This window comes from Neovison vison, chromosome 6 (genome assembly GCF_020171115.1).
Source record: "Neovison vison isolate M4711 chromosome 6, ASM_NN_V1, whole genome shotgun sequence".
Taxonomy (NCBI): Eukaryota; Metazoa; Chordata; class Mammalia; order Carnivora; family Mustelidae; genus Neogale; species Neogale vison.
The window spans coordinates 181897315-181917251 of record NC_058096.1 but is presented as its reverse complement, the minus strand read 5'-3'; the positions used below and the strand labels follow the sequence as shown (position 1 = coordinate 181917251).

Here is a 19937-nt window from a genome sequence, read left to right as displayed (position 1 = left end):
AACACAAAGTACGTTTTCAATTAGTGTTAGAAGAAAAATCATATATAACCCTTAGCAGGGGATCAGTATTGTTTTGAGTAAACACATGCTGAAATAGTGATCAAAACTACCAGGGTCTATTTTCTTTCAGAGTATTCCTTCAAATATATTCATGGGAACAAACTCAGTATTTTTTCCCCAAGTTTTTATTTAAATTCTAGTTAGTTAATATATGGCACAAAATTTAGCATTTTCATATTGCTTGTAGAAGGATTTGCTTATAAATCATTGTCCAAAACAACTTTTGCTGTTGATTTAGTTTTTATTTTATTGTGCATCATTTTATGTTAAGCATATTGAAGAATTTCTGTTGTCTGCTCATTTTTACTGTACTATCAGCTTATATTCTAAGGAATATTATATGCATCGTATGTCATTTTCTTTCTAAAAGATACTATATTCATTCAAAAGAATCAAATTGAGCATCTTGGTACACATTTTGAGCATATGGACTTCAACTATTTGAATCAAGAGCTCACTCCTGCCAGGTACATGCTTGTTGTTGAGAGAACGAGAGGTGTGTTCAATCTCTATTTTAAAGAATATTGACCCAAATATTGACTGAAAGCTGAGGTGCTCTCAGTCTGTTTAAAATCCCTAAATCATCTCCAGTGTTTTGAAGATTAGTTGAGATTAGGTGCATTTTTACAATAAAGTAAAATAAAAACAGAAAAAAATAGCCACTCTTGATTCCAAATACATACATACACTGTACACGCACAACAGAAACATACAGAATAGGTATTTTCATTCAGTGTACATTTATTAAGCAACAGATATTTGACACTATGACAGCCACTGTGCTTGAGTACTAGGGAGGCAAAAATTAAAGAGTCCCCCCCACCCCCAACCGGGCTTAAAGAACTCACAAGCTTGAAAAACACTGTTGAAGAAATCCTTTTCTGTCTTACGAGAATAGGACCTGTAACTGCTCGCACATGTGGCTTATAGAGCATTTATCAAGGCTCCTGTGTCACCATTTGGGGCAGTGTGGTTTCCTCCCATCTACTGAGTTTCAGCGATGTCTGATCAAGTGCTCCTCCCAGCCTCCATGACTGCTTCTGGGTGGTTACAGTGATCTGTGATGCCTCTCTGGTTACTGCCCTTCTAGATCCCTGCCCTGAACTAAGCCTTTTTCTACAAGCTAGTCCTTATCTTTCAAACCTGTCCTGCAAGATAGATACCATTATCCCTTATTTACTTATAAGACCATTGACAGTCCAAGAGGTTATGTCATTAGCCTGAAGTCACACAGGGAGTAAGGACACGCTCACTTTATTTTCAGCTTCTCTGTCTCTTTTTTCTGTATGTTACAGTGTCCCTTTTGAAAGGCACAGTGGCGGTAGGGTGCTGACCCCTCCCCTAATGGTATTGTGACAGTCATATCTGTGACTGTCAAATTGAGTGAGTTAGTGCTTTTTTTTTTTTTTTTTTGGTATGTGTAGCTTTCATACATTCAATCATTAATTCACCCAAAATGTATTTATTAAGCTTCATTATGGGGCCAGGCAGTGACCCTGGGGTTACAGTAATAGTACAAATGTGCTTTCATTGAACTCAAGATTTATTGTGTAAAATACAGAGTGAAAACTAGCAAGAATATTATGACAACCGTTTGGTCCTTAGTTAATTTTGTCTAGAATGCCTTTGCAATTTACATATAACATGTTATAAATTCAGTAAGTAAAGAGAATTCACCTTAAAAATATGCTAGCAAGGTGCCATGTAGAAAAGTGATATATTATCTCCAAATAATTCTTATGTAGCCAACTTTTCCTCCAGGACTGGAAGAGATCACCACTTCTTTCACTAAGCCCCTGATGAAGTCATTGCTTGGCTTTCAGTGGCCACATTGTGTGGAAAACACTATTTTCAAATACTAAACAACCCAGCAGTAAGATGTCCGTATTAGGAAGGCCTGAGGACCTGAGTTTACCTGATTCAGAGCTGTTGCCACAAGTGTGCTATTCACTGAGTAGACCAACCCCATCCACTTTCCCACTTTTTTTTTTTTAATTTTTTAAAAAAGATTTTATTCATTTACTTGAGAGAGAGAGAAAGTGAGAGAGAGGCGCAGAAGGGTCAGAGGGAGAAGAAGACCACCACTGAGTGGGGAGCCCGGTGTGGGACTTGATCCTGGGAGTCCAGGATCATGACCTGAGCCGAAGGCAGTCGCTTAACCAACTGAGCCACCCAGGCGCCCCCACCTTCCCACCTTGAATGTCTTTTGCTGTTGAGGAAGTTCCATTTCTCTCTCTAGTGTGCTTTTTCTTTCTTTCCGAGTTTTGTTTCCTTAAGTGAGTGCAGTTTAATTTGATATACCTGCACTGTGTATTTATATATTTTTTTCATTCATGCTTTTTTCTTCCCTCAGTAAAAAAGCAACCAACAAACAAGGGCCTAAAGACCTATTTTGCTTTAATACACTTCAAAATTCTTCAGATTTTTCCCATCAGTTTTTCTATTTTTTCCCCCCTTTGCATTTGGTAGGTATATTTATTCAAATCTCTTGAGTAGAGGAAACTTAGGGACTTTGGAAAAAGAAACAAACAACGATTTGCTAAGAATAGAAAATAAGATATTGCTATCTATCAGTGATGGTGGGAGAAAGGAAGAAGTCTTGTAGATTAAATAAATTCAAAGAATTATATATCCTGATAAATACCATAAAAGTAAAATGAGAAAGACTTTTTCTTAGACTACTGTATGGTTGTGTGTGTGTTCATACTCTTATCACTTAAACTGGTTGAGCCTATACCTCCAATATATGCATATCCCAGTTGTCCAGACACAGAGTATGCTAAATATTATTACTACAAGATAACAGAAAAGGAAACAAGAATTAGAAGTGAGATAAAATGATTTTAAAATAGCATGTACACTCATAGATGTATATATAATTATTTTAATGTCAACATAAAGGTTTTAATATGTTAGAATTTAATATATATATGTGTATATACACACACACATATATAAAAGTGTTGCATTCTAAAGGATTGTCTGTGTGCCCCATTTTAGAGATCATATATCTGTAACATAAAATAATGCAAGACCTAATAATAAGAGATAATCCTTTATATTCACCAGTGCCCTGCTTGCGCGCGTGTACACACACATACACACACACACACAAAAACAGTGATGGGATTAGTTACAAAGAATTTATATCCATGATTAATGGGAATGCTTTCTCAACCCAAGTCGAATGAAGCAGATGAGAGCTCAGCAGGCATATGCTGTTGCTGTGAGCATACAAATAAGTCTGATCAGTAGCTACAGTCTTCATGCCTAATGCCAAACAACAGTCTTGAAAATGCTCAGTGAGAGGATGCCTAATTCAGCAGGGCACTGATCCCTGTTGTCATGGGTGTCCCTGAGAGTGTTAAGAAGGTGGGAGCCATTGGGAAAAGCCCCCCTGCAGTGGCTGTATGACATGGATGGGTTTTGGAGAGACGTCTCAGAGAGATTTAATATTGGACCTATAAACATGGCCCCCTGGCTATACAGATACCCGAAGTGTGACATACCTTATCCCTGGGATAGATAGAGGACGTTCTACATCACATCATTTAAGTCAGCCTCATTCAGTGAGGCAGGACGTCAGCAGATCCCATTCGTTATCAACATGGGGAAATAATTCGTTTCTTCCTTTCTCTTTTGAGTGATGGCTGTTACACATAGAAGATGCTGGGCACAACAAAATGATGGTGATTTTCTGTGCTCCTCTAGTAAGGTCAAACTCTTCTGTTAGCCTGTAGAACACAATAAACGCAGTAATACTCTAGCAATGTGTGCCATGGACCCACTGACTAGGAGCCATAGTAAATGTTGTTTTATGCATTGTTAGTCTTCCGTAAACAAATCTCTGTATTACAATAATGCAAATAATAATGGTGTCAAAAGTAGGCCTAAAGGCTTTGCAATGAGGTCACTAAACCAAAGTAGACAGGGCACAGTCTGTGCAGTGTGTCACTTGGTCAGTTGGACAGCAGTCGGGACTATTCTTACACTTGCCAGGGTAGAATTTGTTTTTCAGTGTATTGGTGTGAAGTTCTCTGTGAAGGATTACAATCTGTTTATAACTTTTTGGCAACAGCTTTGGGATTAAGGCCAAAGATACTGTCAAATAATGCAAAGAAAGGGAATTGAGTTGCTTGGATATTTTAACCATTCTTCTCTTTTGTAGAGCCAAAAATATTGTAGTTTTATAATTATCTTTAATTAGCAATTTCTACCAGAATGAGTTAGAATTACTGGATAGAATTTAGCTCTTCTGAATGATGCTCGTTAAGTTATGACAACTGGTATGCAAAACCAGTTCTTTGACTTTTTTGACTGTCCTTATGCTTAACAGAACGGCATCTGAAAAAAGGCTTATAAGCAATCTTTTAGGGATTGAGAGCCAATCCTCAAATCATCCAGGAATTAACAGTAAACGGATTGTGTGTATTGGTTGAAACACTTCTCTTATTCCTTATGTCGATTTTTTAAAGAGATGGGGGCCTTGGAATTAGCACACCTGGATGAGAGCTGGTCTCTTGAATTGAAGGCTTATGTTAACTGTGTGATTCATTGAGTTCTGGTCTTGGAGAGAGCTTCCTGAGAGAGCACTCGTCGTTTTAGGCTCTACTGTTCTATGTTGACACATTGGTTACAGCCTCAGGCAAAAGCAAGTGGCTATTATGAAGAACAGGTCATGGAGGAGTGCCAAGTAGAAATTCCTGTATACTGTGGCCTGTTGCAAAATACTTGAATTTGTGAGAGAAGACATGTCAATAACTTTTTCAATGAGAAGTGTAATTATGTGGCTGTTTTCTGCATCTCTGTTCTCTCTGATTCATTCATTTATAGATAAGAATCTGTAGGATGTCTTTTTATAGCACCAGAACAGTGTTATTGTTCAGGCATTTGGGAATTTTGGGGGGGGTGGAGAGAAAGAAAAATTAAACCAATATTTTTTTAACTGAGAAAAGGTAAACATGAATTTAAAAGTGTTTTTAAAAATTGTTTTGAAGGAATTTATTTATTTTGGAAAGAGACAGAGCGTGGGTGTGTGCAAGTGGTGGGGGGTGCAGGGAGGAGAGGGAGAGAGAGAATCCTCAAGCGGAATCCCAGCTGAACATGGACCCCTATACAGAGCTCCATCCCAGGACCCTGAGATCATGACCTGAGTCAAAATCAAGAGTCAGCCACTTAACTGACTGAGCTACCCAGGAGCCCCTAAAAGTGGTCTTTTTTTTTTTTTTTTTGATGGAAATTATCTCCATAATTACAACTTTCAAATCTATCTCTAGGTGTTCTAAAACTGCAAACAATGACCCTGTCTTAATACTGCAGACATACCCTAGTGCAACTAAGGGGAACTTAACTTACCGGTAAGGATGTTTTTCTTAATTATTTGCTTTATGCATTTTTGAATGCATTTAAGTATTGCAAAGCATGATAGAAGAGTGTAGCCAGAGGGAGGGACAGAGCGTATGGACAGGTATACAACATGTGAGGATGGTGGTGGTTGTTGTTAAGGTTCATTAAAATGCTGGCTTATTTTTGAAAGGGCAAAATTTTTAACCAAAAGTTATTTTTCCGTGAGCTGACCTCTTGGCTTATTTGAGGTTAAATCCTGTATTTACCTAAACATCATTTTTTATAGAAAATGAATTTCACCATTGGGATCTGAGAAGGTCGGCTTCTTAGGAGGCTTGAAGTTTTAGTTAGAAAACCTGTATTTTCATCGGTCAAACAGAGCTCACCCCTTCATGGTCCAAAGGGCTTTCAGCTTTAGTAACTGTCCCTTGGATTTGGATCAATGTGAAATCTGACCTGAATCCTCCTCTGGAGTTTTTTTGTTTTTTGTTTTTTGTTTTCCCCAAATTCTTTGTGCAGTACCAGGCTGAATTGTAACTAATTTCAAAGAGTTTAGAAGAGTGAGAAGAATCCACTTTCCAAGGCCAGACAAACAGTGATGTGGTTATAGGGAAGCTATTTCAGCCCTTTTAAACCTCCATTTCTAGTTCATAAAACTGAAATAATAATAATTATAATTGCCTATAGATACAGGTTAAGTTGGATTATTTTGGTAACACTTAATAGCACTGTGGTTAGTCCATAATATTGTTTGGTAAATGTCAATAATTAGTATCATTACGAGTTTTTAAAGACAAAGTGATTAAAGAAAAAAAGGTAATTTTTTTCCCAAATGACATGAATGAAAGAATAATATTCTTATTTTCTTGAGAACACATATCATTACTGATAGACTGCATACTCCTGAAGAATTAAGATATTATCTGGTGTATGCAGAATCTTTCTACATGCTGGTTGTAAACTAGGATTTTAGTAACTATGAAGTAATGAAGAAACAGGTGAAAATAATGTGGAAACAGATGAAAGTTGACACTGAGTCGGTGTTAGCATACTTATTGCCTGGTAACCAGGAGGAGCTTTCCAAATGAATGGAGGGCTACTCCAAGAATAAGTCTATGAGGGAGCTCTCTGTGTGTGTGCTTTGAATAAATATGGTCTCTTTGTCTCATGCACTGGAGTGGTTTTGTCTTTCCACTATATTTAGATTCTTCCTTTGGGTCTGGCTCCAAGAGGGCTACCCTGCACGGGGTTTCCAATTCTGTTTGATCTGCAGGTCTACTAGATGATTAAAAAACATTTCCAATATACACTCATATTCTTGGAGAAAACCTTTCTTGAAATCTGATTAATCAGATCTTTTGATGATGATTGGTAATGAGGGGTACATTGTTGTGTTAAAAACACTACATGATCTCATCCTAAATAAATTTCTAATTCACAAGAGACCTACATAAGTCTTTTCAGAAATTAAAGGATGAAATATAATGTCTAGGGCATAAATTTTTTTAAAAAGTTGTTATACCACTACTATGAGAAATCTTAATTGTGGTTGTGTCATGATGTATTAATAATTGTGTCTTTTGACATCATGAAAATGGATGGCAACCTGCAAAACATCTGTTTACTCTTAACAGTTCACTCCTTATTTTATTGAAATACATTCGTTTTCCTGTGTTTTTCTTGATGACTGGTCAAATTATTACTTAGTTCTACAAAATCAGTTCTCTTGCCATCAGTTTTCTTTGGGGTGTTTGAGAAATTCAGCTTTTGTGTTTTCCAGGAAACGTTTATGGAGTCATAGTCCTTGGACATCTCCTCTCCCCTTCCACACACATTCAAGCATCAATTTTCTTCTGAAAATTTTTCATTCAGAGTCTTCCCCTCCCTTCCAAAGAGCCTCTCAAAAATTAAAAAAAAAAAAAAAAGTGAAATGATTTCCAGGGCTCTGATTAGACTGTAATATATGAATATGAATTTTGTCCTTTTTGTTGTTTTTCAACATCCAGATTTATTTGAATTTTTCACAGCACAATCTACAATTTAAGTGTTAGAAATTTTATGAGTTTGAGTTTGTGCAAAGCAGATTAAGTTCACCTATGCATTTCAGTTGTTTCTATATATAATTTATCCAAAGATAATATTATCCATACATCTTAACAGAAGGCTTAAGCAGTTGAATGACAGAGACTGTATTTTTGTAGCAGAAGGTCACACAAAAAATATGGGCTTTGTTAAATATGGTGTGTCACCTTGGGTCACCTGCTGAGACTGGTTGATGGTGCTTATCTCTACACACTGCTCCTCCCACTGATTTATGGGCTCCGGTGGGTTCTATTATATCAGAGACTAGGCTGCATGCGAAGAGAGAGAGTAGTGTTTTAATTTGTCTTAGCAAAGTGCTATTATGTGAGAGAAGATTATAGCTGCCTCCCCTTGCTGGCCTGTGAAATTTCCATAAAGGTGTTGATTATTTTCCAGTGGCATCCAGATCCACTGTCAGAGACCACTCACTCACATGTTTAGTTATGTCAGGGCTTGGCTCCTACACTCTGGAGAGGACAAGATATAACAACCTTTCATTTTTGAAATGTTCTCAGTGCATATGGTGGTGAATTATCTGTCGGCTTGACGGGGGCTAAGGGATTCCCAGACGGCTGGTACAACATTATTTTTGGGTGTGTCTGTGAGTTGGTTTCCACAGGACATTAGCCTTTTGAATTGGTAGGCTGAATAAAGAAGATCTCCCTCACCAATTTGAGTAGTCACCATCCAATTCATTGAGGACCTGAGTAGAACAAAAAGGCGGAAGAAGCGTGAATTTGTTCTCTGAGCCGGGTTGCCTGTCTTCTGCCCTGTCTTGGTTCTTGAGCCTTTGGAATCATATTGAATTGCACCACTGGCTTTGCTGGTTCTCTAGCTTGTAAACAACAGATCATGGGATTTCTCAGCTTCCATAATATCATGTGAGCCAACTCCTTTATATAATAAATTTCTTTGTATCTATCTGTCTGTATGTCCTGTTTGTCGTGTTTCTCTGGAGAACCCTATTATCCTGCACAAATGCAACTCACTTGGCTGATCCTACCTCTGTCTTGTTTTAATTGTGTTTATATGCCCTCAGCTCAGTTGCAATTAACTGTTTACATATTTGTCTTATGAATATGTCTTTGAGGGCAGTGTCCAGTTCAAATACATATTTGCATTGTTAGCCCTGAACATTGAACCCAGAATATACTAGATGCTTTATAAAGATGGGGGCAGAAAGAAAGGAGAGGAAGAACGAAGGGAGGGTAACATTATCCTGATAAATTGGTCCTGGGACATCTTTTTTTTTTTAATTGCTTTAAAAATTTTTTATTTGTTTACATTTTATTTTATTTACATTCAATTAATTAACATATATGTATTAGTTTCAGAGATAGGGTTCAGTGATTCATCAGTTGTATATAATACCCTGTGCCCATTACATCACATGCCCTACTTAATGCCCACAACCCAGTTGCCCCATTCCTCCATCCTTCTCCCCTCCAGGAACACTCAGTTTGTTTCCTATGATTGAGTCTCTTTTGGTTTGTCTCCCTCTCTGATTTCATCTTGTTTTATTTTTCCCTCTCTTCCTCTATGATCCTCTGTTTTGTTTCTTAAATTCTACATAATGTAATTGTCTTTCTCTGACTGACTTATTTCAATTAGCATAATACCCTCTAGTTCCAGCCACATCGTTGCAAATGGTAAGATTTCATTTTTTTTGAAGGCTGAGTAATGTTCCTGTGTGTGTGTTTGTGTGTGCTTATACATATGTATACATACCACTGCTTTACCCATTCATCTGTGGGTGGACATTTGGGCTCTTTCTGTAGTTTGGCTATTGTGGACATTGCTGCTATAAACATTGGGGGGTGGTGCTCTTTTGGATCATTACATTTGTATCTTTTGGGTAAATACCCAGTAGTGCGATTGCTGGGTCATAAGGTAACTCTATTTTTAACTTTATGAGGAACCTCTATGCTGTTTTCCAGAGCAGTTGTACCAGCTTGCATTCCTGTCAGCAGTGTAGGAAGGGTTTCCCTTTCTCTCCACATCCTCACCAACATTCATAGTCTCCTGTCTTGTTACTTTTAGTTACTTTGACCGATGCGAGGTGGTATTTCATTGTGATTTTGATTTGTATTTCCCTGATGCTGATTGATGTTGAACAGTTTTTCATGTGTCTGTTGGCCATTTGTATGTCTTCTTTGGAGAAATGTCTGTTCATGTCTTCTGCCAGTTTCTTGACTGGATTATTTGGTTTTGAGTGTTGAGTTTGGTAAGTTCTTTATAGATTTTTGATACTAAACCTTTATTTGATAACACATTACAAATTATCTTCTCCCATTCTGTCGGTTTTCTTTTATTTTTATTGACTGTTTACTCACTGTGCAAAAGCTTTTTATCTTGATGAAGTCCCAGGAGCTCATTTTTGCTTTTGTTTCCATTGCCTTTGGAGATGTGTCTAGCCAGAAGTTGCTGTGGTTGAGGTCAAAGAGGTTGCTGCTTGTATTCTCTTCTAGGATTTTGATGGATTTCTGTCTCACATTTAGGTCTTTTCATCCATTTTGAGTTTATTTTTGTGTATGGTTTAAGGAAATGGTCCAGTTACAATCTTCTTCTTTTTCTTCTTCTTTTTTAGGATTTTATTTATTTATTTGACAGACGGAGATCACAAGTAGGCAGAGAGGCAGGCGGGGGTGGGGGGAAGCAGGCTCCCTGCTAAGCAGAGAGCCTGAAGCGGGGCTCAATCCCAGGACCCTGGGATCATGACCTGAGCCACCCAGGCGCCCCCAGTTTCATTCTTCTGCATCTGGCTGCCTTGGGCACATTCTATGCTAAATTCCAGGCTTGCTTTTCTAGGTTCTATAATGTAGACAATCTTCTTAGGAGTTTCTAGTCTCAGACTTGGTTTCTGATACATTTTAATGTTCCCTTAAGTCTCCTCTCTCTGATTTCCTTACCTGGCTAAGTGGGACCTGGTCTCATCATTGACATATGGCTAATTCAACTTTAGGACCACTAGGAAGTAGAAGCATGAGGTTTTATGGAAAGAGTATTCTGCAAAATGGAAATCTCTCTCAAGAAAGTCTAAGTGACAAGGCACTCAGTCGGTTAAGTATCTGACCCTTGATTTCGGCATAGGTCATGATCTCAGGGTCATGAAATCAAGCCCCAATTCAGAAGTCCAAGTATGATTGAGATCCTCTGTCCCTCTCCTCCTCCCCTTGCTCACACTCTAATTAATTAATTAATTAATTATATCTTTAAAAAAAGAAAGCCTAAGTGGAAGATAAGTAAAATTAACTTCTTTTTTTTCTTTTATGCCATCAACATTTTTTTTTTTTTAAGATTTTTTTATTTATTTGACACAGAGAGATCACAGTAAAATTAACTTCTTAAGAAAAATGTTCTTTTGGGCGCCTGGGTGGCTCAGTGGGTTAAGCCTCTGCCTTCGGCTCAGGTCATGATCTCAGGGTCCTGGGATCGAGTCCCGCATCGGGCTCTCTGCTCTGCAGGGAGCCTGCTTCCTCCTCTTTCTCTCTTTGCCTGCTTGTGATCTCTCTCTGTCAAATAAATAAAATAAAATCTTTAAAAAAAGAAAAAAAAATATTCTTTTCTTTGGCATAGTTACGTGTTAGTTTCTCAGCATCTTTTGAAATGGGATATTCAAAAGTGATAAGATCCCATTAGATGCTAGAATATTTTGCATAAATAATGTTCCATGTTTCAAAATGATACTAAACATATCCTCTTTCTTTTCTTTTCCTTTGGCCCCCCCTTTCTTTACAATGATATAATCAGAACTAACTCTGTGCCCTTGTCCAGAATTAATCATCCCTAGCCATATTTGATGTTTACACCTTTTAAATATTTATGAGTTGTTATGTTCCTTTTTTTGTTGTTTACCCACTCTGGGACATTTAGAAGCCTTACATTTCTTCCTTAGCCAAGCACTCCATTCCCTTCATCATTCTCTTGGCTGTTCTTTGGACCATCTCCAATATGCATACATAATTTCAGTATTGAGGTGCCAAAAATACGTTTGTTTCAACTGGAGTCTTATTGGATTTGCTTTCACTCAAATCATGTACACAAATAAATGTGATCTCCAAGGGAGGAAAAGTCGGTGAGGGCTCCAAAGGGAAGCTAGGATATATAGATAAGCTGTTAAAATGCTTTAGGAAGATTTTAAATCACTAGGGAAATGGCATCTGAAAATCAAATGATCACAGAATGAACAGTGTGTGGAAAATTCTGTTTGTAAGCCCAGGTTTGTGATCCTTTTGCAGATTTTTGTTGTAACTGTGAGCCTGTTGGTTTTTAAGATTTTGATGGGGTTGGATTCAGTCTTACAGCCATTTCTTAATTTTTAAATTCACTGTTTCTCTCTCGGTAATTTCAGAAGGCAGAGTCCTTTATCAGTAGGAAAACAGTCACTATTTCATTGCAGAGGGAAGACTGAAGTAAAATGACCATTCTCATATTCAAGAGAAAGAGACACTGAAACCCAGGACAACTTGCATGGTCTTTTTAAATAAATGGACACTTTGGATCTTATATTGTTATTTAAAAGGATTCAAGTAGTAACATGACACACTGCACAAATAAGATATCCATGAAATTATGTAGTGCAACCAAACAAATGACTTACAGTGAAATCCATTGAGGAGAGAAAATTGTGTTTTCTCAACAAAATGCCATTTTTGCCCTAAGGCCATTCATGTTGGGGGAAAATACCATGTATAACATTGACACAAATCATAGGCATCTCCCCCTAAACAGCATTTTTTTATTGAACTGCACATGTGTGCAAATATTTGAGGCCTCAGAGAAGAAATAAACCAATGACATACATCACCGCTATCACCAGCTGAACTGGGGAGGGCAGCGAGAGCAGACACATTTCAGAGCCCAGTGATGAAGCTGAGAATCAAGAAGTAAATCAGAGTTCTGATCAAAGGCTAATTTAGCCTATCATAAATGATTCCACAGTGGAAGGAAGCCTCATGCACAACAGATCAAAGATTAGTGCCTCTACATACACCCAACACTCACTGCAAAGAGGCCAGAGAAAGCAAGAGAAGGAAGGGGAAGGAAGAAATACATCAAAGCATCTTAAGCATCCTATGCAATACAGTCTCCCTTTCTTAGTACAGCATACGTTGCTGTTCTAAACATGGCGGCCAGGTGCCCCTTCGGATCACTCCATTCGTATCTTCAGGGGAAAATACCCAGTAGTGCAATTGCTGGGTCATATGGTAGAGCTCTGTTTTCAAATTCTTGAGGAACCTCCACCCTGTTTTCCAGAGTGGCTGCACCAGCTTGCATTCCCCCCAACAGTATGAGAGGGTTCCCCTTTTTCCGCATCCTCACCAACATCTGTCGTTTTCTGACTTGTTAATTTTAGCCATTGTGACTGGTATGAGGTGGTATCTCATTGTGGTTTTAATTTGTACTGGGGAAGTGGGCTTGGAAGAGAAACACAACTCGACTTACATTTCTTTAATCCACATTTTAGAAGTTTCTATTATCTTAGATTAAATATTATAGCACACATTTCTTCTGCTAAAAGGCCTTTAAAGTGTTTCGGTGGGACATTTAATTTCCCATTATGGCTGGTTTCTCAAATCATTCCCTTTGTAATTGTCACAATTTTACAGTCCTATTTAAAATGAATTTAGTTTTCCAACTAAAAATATCAAGCTGAGTTAGGAATTGAAATCTAAGGACTGTAAAATAAAATGATAAAAAATGAGGTTTCAAGCCAAAGTTTTCAACCATTACATCTAGAAAGACCACTAAGAAAGTGTTTTCTACTTCCCTTATTAAATACATAAGAATTCTTCTAAAGTTATTTTGATCAAAATAAAATTTTATAAAATTTCTAAATCCAGAAAGAGGAAAATGATTTAGTTTATACCTTGTTAGTTATTTGCATATGTAAATACTTGTTTTGATTGGGACATCTTTACACCACTTAAATTACAGTCGTTTCAGCTTTGCAAAGTTTACTATTGACCATATTTTGTTAAATGTTTAATCTTTTTCGTAGTGTCACAGATGAAGAAAGAATACAGATGTGTATTTTTTCTGTTTGGTATTTTAAAACCTCACTGCTTTGTTTTGCTTGATTAATAGTCTAAGTGCTTTCGTGTTTATCTATATCTTTACCCTTAAGGGATACGTATTAAATGAATTAACTAGGTAGCCTAAGTGCTCCTGTCCCCACACTGCAGGTTAGAAAATGGAGATGTGGACCCACTCAAGGTCAATTGCTTATTTATTGAATTGGAATTTCATTTTCTTCCCCCCAACTTTTGGACTAGTACACCCTTCACAGTGCCTGACAGGTTTTTAAATGTACTCTAGACCCCACTCAACTGAAAGGAAGCATGCAAACCCCGACATGAATTAGGTCTGGTTAAATTGGTTAATCATTATCTGATTGGTTTCAAAGATTGTAGCATTAAATAGTATTTCACGTTGATTTCCCTTGCTATTTTTTTTTACAATAATTCCCACTTAGCCTCTGTATGGATATGCTTTTCATTTGTGAGTGCCCAATTAATCATGCCTTCATGTTGGATGGAAGACCGATTAGCATGGATTAATTAAGGTAATGAAATAATTATAGTTATTATGATATAACTATATAGTAACCACCATTAGTATGGCCTAATTATCTAGTGGTTATGAGTGTGTGGTTGGAGATCTGATTTATGAGGGCTTGAATTTGACCTTCAGTATATATACTATTAATGGGTGCTCTTGCAAGTTAATCTCCTCAAGCCTTAGTTTTTTCATCAGTAAAGACGAGATGATAATACTTAGAGTTTGTTTTTTAGTAGATAAATTATTTAACTGTATTAAATTTTATACATGGTAAAAGCTCCATAGTTATTACTAACATTACCATTACTGCCCTGGTCATAAGGGGGTATGTATATCAAATTATGAGGCAGGCATGTTCCCATAGCCCCCTAGTTCCCATAGCTCTAGAGGTGGGACAGGTAATGCAAATTTGGTCACTATGGACTCTGAAAAACAATCTGAAGGGTTTGAAGTGTGGGGGTGGGGGTGGGAGGTTGGGGTACCAGGTGGTGGGTATTAGAGAGGGCACGGATTGCATGGAGCACTGTGTGTGGTGAAAAAATAATGAATACTGTTATGCTGAAAATAAATAAATTAATAAAAAAAATTTGGTCATGAGGAGTTTTCCCTGGAGATTTAGTAAACTTAAGCTGGAGTAACAGCTGATCACAGCAAATGATGCTGCATACAAGCAAGACAGAAACAACAGTAAAGCAAGATAGCTTTGATGGTGTTTGGGTTCCTGAATCCAGAGGTCCGTGGGTCTATTTCTCCCTCTGCTTTAACTCTAGTTTTTGTTTGTAGGCCAATAAATTCTGCTTAATGAAGTTAGTTTGTTTTGGATTTTTGTGACCCACCAATGGAATCCAATAATACAGTATCTTAAGAAACACATTTCTTCATCCTTCAGTTAACATTTAATACTCCCAACAGTCTTATTACTTTTTTATTTACATGCTTATTTTCTCTCTTCCCCTTACTAAAATGTAAACTCGATTTGGACAAAAACTTGTAACATTTTTCTTCAGGTTTTAGAAAATCCCTACCACCTCATAGGCGCTCAGTAATTATCAGGTGAGTGAATGGATGAAGGGAGAAAGGAAGGAATAGTCTTGAAAAAAAAAAAAAACTGCTCTCTGATCAAAATTGTATCCATATCCTTTCCTGAATAGATTAAGTATCGATGCAATTTTAACATTTTTTGAGAACTTTACATTGAGCCAGTCTTCATGCTGGATATTGTATACATTTTAAGGTTGTTAGTATCATCCCCATTTTACAGAGGAGAAAACGGAGGGACCGTGAGTTAAAGTCACAGTGGTAGACTCTGTAATGTCCTGTCCCGATCAGTCTTTGAGAACCAGTTGCTCCCCATCCTGCTTGGAACGCTGCCAGCAGTCATTCCTCACAAGTCACCTCCCAACCCATCAGGTTGCCTCCACTGAAGAGAGTACTCCCTTGTTCAAGGTCATGTCTCCTTTCCAGGGCAGCCCACATCTAAGGTCTGGTGTGGAGGGATAGAGTCCCAACTCAGGACGGCTGTAAGGATCATGCCCACCCCAGAACTCCCTGTAAGGTAGGCCGAGACCCCTCCCGACTCTGTATTACAGCTGTACTTCTCCCTTTTGTCCAGTTCACCTTCCTTCCTATCCGTTCCTCGTCTTTGATCTCCAATCCCTCATTAACAGACCAGGGTCTGCTTCTCAGGGAAACCAGCCTGCTGTGGTGACTTATGACAATCCCTGCCCCAGTTCGCGAGGAGTCCTGTCTCTGAGGACATCAGCTGGGGTGAGACCTGTCAGAGCTGGGAGAAGTTGAGCTCTGCAGTCTGAGTGGAGAAAGGGCTAGGCCTTCTCTAGGGTCTTGAGGATGACAACTATAGCTGGAACACAGGGAGCTGGAAGGAAAGAGGCCTGAGCAGGTGGTGGGCACCACACCATGCAGGGCTGTATAGAACATGCAAAGAAGTTAGACTTGTATTTTTAATTGTTTCTGCTCTTCTTTCTGCTCATGCACCAACATCTGCCTTCTGCTGTCTCTAGCTACAATGGGTCTGCCCTTTGGGGCCCATTTCTGCCCTCTGAAATTCTACCAGAATTTTTTTTTTTCCTTTCAGAGTGCTATTCATAGGCCCTTTCATTCTTAACCTTCTCACTGGCTTCCTACTATAATTATGGTCTCAAAAAGCAGTTGTTTTCTGGGAAAAAGGATGTTTTGAACTCTTGTTGTGACTTAGTTAATTGTGTATAGTTTAAAAAATTCTTTCTTTATCTACTGAAAAGACTATAGTTCCGGTTGTTATGATTCAAAGGCAGTAGGGAAGATTTCCTAGAGTTTCATACGGTGGTGAAAACATTTTCAGTGGTCATGGTTTATACCACATTGATTTACAATATGGGGTCATTCAAGTGGCCCTTGAAATTCAGTAACTTCTAGGTCATAGAGGAGCACAGATGAGTACCATACCATCTTTGTGTTTGGTAACCGGTGGGATGTGTATGTATGTGTGTGTGCGTGTGTGTGTGTGTATATATACACACTATCTTGGTATCCTGTCTGGAAGAAGTCTAAAGGCTAAGGGTTTTCATTTATTTGGGCAAGTGTCAAAGTGTGGTGGAAGCAACATGGTATCTGCTGTCTGGAAGATGCAGAGATAAGGGGCCATACATGTGCTGCAAACCTTTTCTTTCTTTCTTTCTTTCTCTCTTTCTTTTTTTTTTTTTTTTAAGATTTTATATGTGTATTTGGCTCAAAGAAAGACTCAGAGAGAGGGCACAGGCCGGGGGATTGGCAGGCAGAGAGAGAAGCAGGCTCCCCGCTGAGCTGGGGAGGCCAACATAGGGCTCGATCCCAGGACCCCAGGATTATGACCTGAGCCAAAGGCAGACACTTAAATGACTGAACCCCCCAGGTACCCCCCAGGCCATATTTTCTTGCATGATTTTTCCACAGTGTTTCTCGACAACTTAGAATAGTAGTTCTCAGCTTTGACTGCCTGTAATAATTACCTGTAGCACTTTTCAGATCTAAGGTTCTCTGGGACAATCTTACAAAACTGTAGCTGGAGCCCAGATAGCTATTTTGTGGCGGCAGCGGCGGTGATGGTGGTGGTGGTTGCTCATTTCAACGTACACCTGTGATTCTTTTGTACTGTGAGTGTTGAGAAGCATGAGTCTGTTCAAATGTCTAAAAACAGGTGTCTGTGGGAGCACCTGGGTGGCTCAGAGGGTTAAAGCCTCTGCCTTCAGCTCAGGTCATGATCCCAGGGTCCTGGAATTGAGCCCCGCATCGGGCTCTCTGCTCAGCAGGGAGCCTGCTTCCCTTCCTCTCTCTCTCTGCCTGCCTCTCTGCCTACCTGTGTGATCTCTCGCTGTCAAATAAATAAATAAAATCTTAAAAAAAAAAAAAAAAGTTGTCTGTGGATCAAGGAGATTTCTTCCTTTGTCTACTGACACACTCACAACTTCCAAAATTCCAGAGTTGCATGTTCTCATTTCCAAAAGAACAGTGAATTATCTAGAATGACACAGCAACCGTTCATCAATAATGCTTTTGCCTCATTGCTTTCTTTGGGCTGCTGCTTAGAAGTAAAGACATGTCAAACAAAGGAACAGGGTTCCAGACCTCTGTGTGTGTCTGTGTGTGCATGATGGAGAGAAGAACCCACAAAGGAGAAGCAGTATTCATGAATGCAATTAAAAATGCAGTGGATCTTTGATCAGTATTTTCTACCCTCGTTTTTTGTTCAACGTCCACATCAGCATGTCTCCCACCAGAGCATGTAATTCCAGCCATAGCACAGCAAGGCAGAGCTGCTCCTTCTGACGGATGTATGGTTGTTTCATGACTCTGAGGGATAACTTCACGTGGAATTACAGTGAGCGGTCCTCCCTCAAGCTGCACAGTGCAGCACTCTGGCTTTGGATGTAGGGAAGAAGGCCTCAGAGCAGTGGTTTTCAACCAAGGGCAATTTTGTCTGTGAGGGGACATTTAGTTATATCTAGAGAACATTTTTGGTTGTCAGAATTGGGGTGGGGAATGGGACTGTTGCTACTGATATCTAGTGATTAGAGTCCTGTTTTCTGTGCACAGGACAGCCTCCTACAAATAAGGAATGATCCTTCCCAAAACGTCCATCCTGCTGAGGTTGAGAAATCCTGGCTTATTTGTACTAGCTGTCTCGCCCCCATGACCCAATGTAATTATGGAGGTCAGGACAAGAATCTTGTCTGTTTTTTTGGTTTTGTGTTTCCAGTATCTAGAACAGCACATGGTACACAGTCATTGCTGAGTATATTTTTTGGATGACTGAATGAATGAATTGTTTGAGCTGGACAACCTTGTATCACTGCCCTGGAATCTAGGTGAATGGGAACTGCATTAGGAGCTAGAAGTGAGTCTTGCCTATCTCTGTGGTTGTCCCTACATGAAAATTCTACTTAAAGGGGAGCCTAGGATATAGGTGATTAAAGATGTCTCTGTGGATTTTCCATGGTACCTGCCATTCTCTAGTTTATTTTTCCTTGAGGTTTTCCCTACTGGGTAGCTTCAGTGTCTTGAGGCTTTGTGTCCCTCTTAACATGGGGACAGCATCTTTGATCAGTTCAGTATATCCTAAATTATGGGATAGATACCCCTGATGGGATATAAGGTGATCAGAGGTATTCTACGATTGAATATCATTAAATAATAGACCTAGTGTAAAGCAAACATTTATTTCATTATATTTTTTTCTAATACTTCAGGTTAAGTCAAAGGTTTTGTGCTTGCATGGTTTTATACATTTTTTAACACTTTGCTGTATTTTTTCCTGGAACGAGTCCAGACCTCAAAATCTGGGAGTCCTCTGGTCACAATGTCTCATTAAAACTTAATTGGCTACGTTTCATTGTATTTATTTTCACGTAAAATGGTGATGATTTCCCTTTTATAGTTGTGAGAGAACATACTATCTTAAGATATTTTTATTTAAGTAGGAAAGTCAGCTAAAAAACACATAAGTAATGCATGTTTATGGAACACATCATGAGCATGTCTTTCAAAGGGATTGAGAAACATTGAAGTTGTTTCATTAATTCTGCTATCTCATCTTGGAAAAGATAGTTTGGGAGAACACCAAGAGCCTCGGAGAGAAGCAGCTTGTTCTAGGGGTGGGTGAACAGATCGGTGGAGGCCTCTTGGGAGATGACTAGGAATGCTAGAAGGGGGATCCCCAGGAGGGATCAAGCGCAGAAAGGACATGCAGGGCCCTTTGAAAGCCACCTGCTGCTGACTTCTTCCCACGCGGCTGACTGTCCAGGCAGCACTGACGTCACTTCTGGTTCCAGAGGCCTGGGAGAGTGAGAGGGACTATTGTTTCATAGGGGCAGTCAGTCTTTCTATTATGAATCATGGAACATGAATCGTGCGTCACAGGTTCTCACAGCAGGCCTCCGCGGCCCTTCAGTGCCACCGTGCACTTGGGTCTTGAAGACCTTCGCACTGCCACCCAGTGTGTGGTCACCAACCTCTACTTCCTCTTCTCGAATAGGGCAGGTGTCTTTCTCCAGAGGCTTTTGAGTTTACGTTTCTATAATTGCAAACCTGGGGTTAGGAATTTGCATCTCTTTCTCTCCCTTTTGCCTTGTGGGACCACAGACAACAAAATCTCATCCTTTCCCTATGACCTTCAGATGTTTGAAGAGAGGTTTTATGTCTTACTTGCGTCATCTGTTTCCAGGAAGACAGAAACATCCCTAGCTCTTTCAACTTTTCTCCCGGTGATTTAGTGCTAGTCCCTCCTCCCCTCTTGAGAGCTTGCCTCTGAATAAGCTCACTTGGTCTGAATCAGTTTTAAATCCAAGCACTTAGACCTGGATACAACTTAGGAGAGGTTTCCTGAGCGGAATAAAATAAAGTGTAACAATCAC

The 19937-nt window shown here is 39.0% G+C and overlaps 1 protein-coding gene across 3 annotated transcripts in view; it reads left to right on the top strand.

Moving 5' to 3' along the window:
• Window positions 1–19937, top strand: part of CHL1 (cell adhesion molecule L1 like) — a 220588-nt gene that overhangs the window by 42820 nt on the left and 157831 nt on the right. Inside the window, exon 1 of one of the 3 annotated variants that reach the window (XM_044253140.1) lies at window positions 15524–15604. The exons of the other annotated variants lie outside the window; for them this stretch is intronic. The gene's annotated coding sequence lies outside the window, so the exon portion shown is untranslated. Of the gene's footprint in view, window positions 1–15523; window positions 15605–19937 lie in introns of those variants that run through there. 3 annotated transcript variants of the gene reach the window in all.